We start from the raw sequence: 4738 nt of genomic DNA on the forward strand, positions 1-4738 counted from the left end.
ATGTGTGTTTCTGTAGACTGGTGTAAAGCAATGTAGCAAATTATAAGCCTTTATATCGAAGGGTAACTTAGGCATTTGATAAACGGAGATTGATGAAATTTAGGCCAAATTGAAATAAGTATGGAAGGATTGGTCATGGGTTTGAATGATCAGAACTGACTGAGGGATAAATAACACCTGTCTATACATTAGTAATCATATCAGTGGTGTAGTAAAGGTTCTTAACACCCAGGGGCAAAAACACAATTGCTTCTCTCACATTAATTAACTGATTTGATAAGCAAGAGAAAAGTTTGCTCCCTTTCACATTTTTGCCTAGGGGTGACTGCCTGATCCCCAACACACTCTGGCAACACCTCTCCATATCTTCCTGGAAAAAAAATGTTCAGATAGACAATGTAAAAAGTTTATATTATGATTCTGGCATGCATTTAATGTTTGATGATGACATTAATGTTATCCCTGTTAATGCCCTCGTGAGCTTTTTATCAGAATCTTCTCTGTTGCAAACATGAAAACCTGGTCTCTAGCAAGAAGAGAACTTGAACTCTTGATGAGCTGCTTCTTATCACAGCAACCCATGAATTGTCTTTTTCTTTCCCCAACCAGTCCTGAAGGCCCTGCAAAAGGATTATAGGTGCTACCTTTCCTTCTCTATATAAACAAAAAAAATGAAGACTACAGAAATTATGTGTTCCCTTTTTTATAATTCTCGATGAGGCATTTATATATCTGCTAAGTGCCATGAGAGTGGAGGCGCAATGGCCCAGTGGTCAGGGCAGCGGACTCGCAGTCATAGGATCACGGTTTCAATTCCCAGACTGGGTGTTGTGAGTGTTTATTGAGTGAGAGGCTCCGGCAGGGGATGGTGGTGAACCCTGCTGTACTCTTTCACCACAACTTTCTCTCACACTTACTTCCTGTTTTTGTTGTGCCTGTAATTCAAAGGGTCAGCCTTGTCACACTGTGTCATGCTGAATATCCCTGAGAACTACATTAAGGGTACATGTGTCTGTGGAGTGCTCAGCCACTTGCATGTTAATTTCACAAGCAGGCTGTTCCGTTGATCGGATCAACTGGAACCCTCGACATCGTAAGCGACAGAGTGCCAACCTAAGTGCCATGACAAGCTCTTTCTTCAAATTTTCAAAAGGCAAATATTGTGTGTATTAGATAGATTACAGGAATAATAATTCAGTGTATTTATTTATTTTGAAATGTGCTAACACATAGAATAGCAGTGGAACTTTGGTTGTTCTGTCACAGCATAATGGCCCAGGAACAGTGAAAGCAGAATGTTCAAGCACACCCACTAAAATTGTTCACCAATGCACCGTTCTTCTGAAAGAATCACGAAGGCAAACAAGCATAGAAACATTTTGGGGCTGATTTGAAACATTTCTTTTCCATTATTGGATTTATCTGAACTGACTGGTGTACAAATATAATCACTATACCTATGTTGAGTAAGTAGATGTAAGACAAAAAGAGATGATCAAATTGGTGGTGGAGTTTGGATGAATTTAGAGTTTGTAAAGGTAGTATATGAATTTAGAGGATTGAGGAAGGGAGTATTTGAGCCAGAGTAACTAGAAGTCCTTGTTGCTGACATCTATGCATGAGATATTAATAGTGACAAGAGGGGATTCTACATTTCCACCTTCCAAAATGAAATTTGAATACAGAGTGCAGAGATGACTTAATGATAAAGGATAGATTTGTCTGGGAGAAGGAACAAGATGTATGGTTTGTACATTGTAGGTGATGTATGAGAGTCCAGATTGAATCAGACTCAAGCTGGCTGTAGACAAGTGTACCACCATGCATTTTGGGAGGAAAAACACACTGTCCACATACTCTTTCTATAACATTGATATCAAGAAGTCTTCTTGTGGACATGACCTGGGCATTGCTGTCAGCAGCGATTTGTGCTGGACAAAGCACATCTCTAAAATTGTCAAGAAGGCTGGAAGTGTCTTGGCATCACTCAGCAAGACCTTTGGCAGCCGCTCTCCAGCTATCTATTTAAGGTTGTATATGGCTATGATGCAGCCACACTTGGAATTAGCATCACCAGTCTGGAGCCCCTACCTGGCTCAGGACATTGACCTCCTGGAAACTGTTCAGAGACATGCAACCAAGCAAATACCCTCCATCAGGCATCTGCCATACTTTGAACATCTTGTTTCTCTGGGTATAGATACATTGAAGCTCCAACGTCTGGCAACTGACTTGGTAAGCACACACAAAATTATTAACCATCGTGCCAACAACCACCTTGAACACCTTTTTGAGCTCCATGTGTCTAACACACGTGGGCATACATACCTACAAAGTCAGAAAACAATACAGCCCCCATGACTTTCAGAAACATTTTTTCATACTCAGAGTTGCTGAAGCATGGAACAAACTACCTGCATCAGCTGTTAGTTGCCAAGCCATTGCATCCTTTAAAACCTCCATGCTTCCTGAAATTCGCCAACACTACACCTGATATTGCTCCCTCCATATGCATGCACACATGTATATCATGGCTCATATACTGTTCACTTTCCTGACATTTGCACTTTTGATGAGCTGTAGTGCACGTGAGCACTATACACAATAATTTCATTATTGTTCTTATAAAGGTGGTGAGCTGGCAGAATCGTTAGCATGCTGCACAAAATGCTTAAGCAGTATTTCGCCTATCTTTACGTTCTGAGTTCAAATACTACCAGGGTCAACTTTGCCCTTCATCCTTTTGGGGTTGGTAAATTAAGTACCAGTTACACACAAAGGTCGATGTGATCAACTGGTCCCCTACCCCAAAATTTCAGGCCTTGTGCCTATAGTAGAAAGGATTATTATTATTATTATTATTATTATTATTATTATTATTATTATTATATTGTTTTTAAATGTTCATCAAAATGGTGGAATTCACCAGCAGATTTAACATTACTTCATATTTCAGATTTTCACATAGTATTTGATTTTGGTTTCGTTTGATTTGGTAACAGATGGTGAATAGCAGTCCTTGATTTCTGGGTTGTCACCAGCCGTTATGCTGATCTCTGTTTGTAAGTAGCCCAGCTAGAGGCTTGTAGGTACAGACATGCTTCTCAAAATGCTATACTTATAGGAGAACCAGCCATGTGGGTTGGGAGAATAGAATACAGAATCATGTGCCATCTGGTAGAACAGCTTCCTGAGACATTCTTCTTGTATTATATGGCAGCAAGCCTTTGCACCTGCACTCTCAGCAAACAATGGTACAATGCATAAATATTGTGGAAATCAGCTGAAGGAATCATGATATCTGCCTGGCTCGAATTTTTGCAATAGAATGAACTCTGCTAAAGACCCAAAAATTCTAAGGAACTTGTATTAAACTTTGTGGACTTTATGACTGCTCAGTTAACCATAGTTTAGTCAACATTTCTATGGAATTGAATATAACAGTTGGAGGCCTTGGCAAAGTGTTGAGAAAGAGAATCAGATGTAAATAGGTTTCGGTTCTAATAATGAAGAATTCTTTGATGCACCCCCATCTTGTCCTTTTTTTTTCTGCCAAAATATTTAACGGTTACACATTTGTTCAGCAGAAGTTTCTGAGGAATCCATTAAAAAAATTTGTGTTTCCATGAATTTAGGCTGACAACTAGTTTCCTTAACTCATTTCAGTACCAACTGAGATCATCTGTACTAAATTATTCATATTTGATTGAAATCTCAATCAAAATCTCAATATAACATTAATGGTTCTTCTACCCCCCTTTGTTTCTACTTGCCTTGTATCTTGAGGTCCACATAGACACCTCATCACTACTATTTCATTTCAGTTGCCCCCTACCTGACCCTCTCTTTTAAAATGCAAATAACCATGTCTCTCCTCTATGGTTATCAATCTGCTCTGCTGTGGCCCCTTCTCCCATACTTTAATTTCAGTTTGTTAACACCAACATAAATATACTGATGGAGGCACAATGGCCCAGTGGTTAGGGCAGCGGACTCGTGGTCATAGGATCACGGTTTCGATTCCCAGACCGGGCATTGTGAGTGTTTATTGAGTGAAAACACCTTAAGCTCCACGAGGCTCCGGCAGGGGATGGTGGCGAACCCTGCTGTACTCTTTCACTACAACTTTCTCTCACTCTTACTTCCTGTTTCTGTTGTGCCCGTAATTCAAAGTGTCAGCCTTGTCACACTGTGTCACGCTGAATATCCCCGAACTACATTAAGGGTACACGTGTCTGTGGAGTGCTCAGCCACTTGCACGTTAATTTCACGAGCAGGCTATTCCATTGATCGGATCAACAGGAACCCTCGACGTCGTCAGCGACAGAGTGCCAACAACAAAAAACAAAATATACTGATATATAAAATTTAGGAATGTCATTCTAAACTTCTCCACAAATCTTAATTACAATGAAAATTAATTGAAACACAAAGTTTACTCATTAGAAATATTGTTATGAAAGAGTTAAGGCTATATTGGTTAGAAGCTTTATATAGACTTAGACATTAACACAACCAGTGTGTCTTAAGTGTGAAGGTCATTGTCTAATTATTCTCCAAAACAAGTTGCTGAGTACTTTCCCACAGTATAAAACCTTTTATGCTCCTACTCTGCTCTTTCTTCTTTCAGGTTAACTTTCTCTTTAGCAATGTTTCAAATATTCTCAGAATAAATAAATAGATAAATATATAAAAATATAATAAAATGAAATAAACAAAAGGATTAGAAGAGTTGTCA

This window comes from Octopus bimaculoides, chromosome 5 (genome assembly GCF_001194135.2).
Source record: "Octopus bimaculoides isolate UCB-OBI-ISO-001 chromosome 5, ASM119413v2, whole genome shotgun sequence".
Lineage (NCBI taxonomy): Eukaryota > Metazoa > Mollusca > Cephalopoda > Octopoda > Octopodidae > Octopus > Octopus bimaculoides.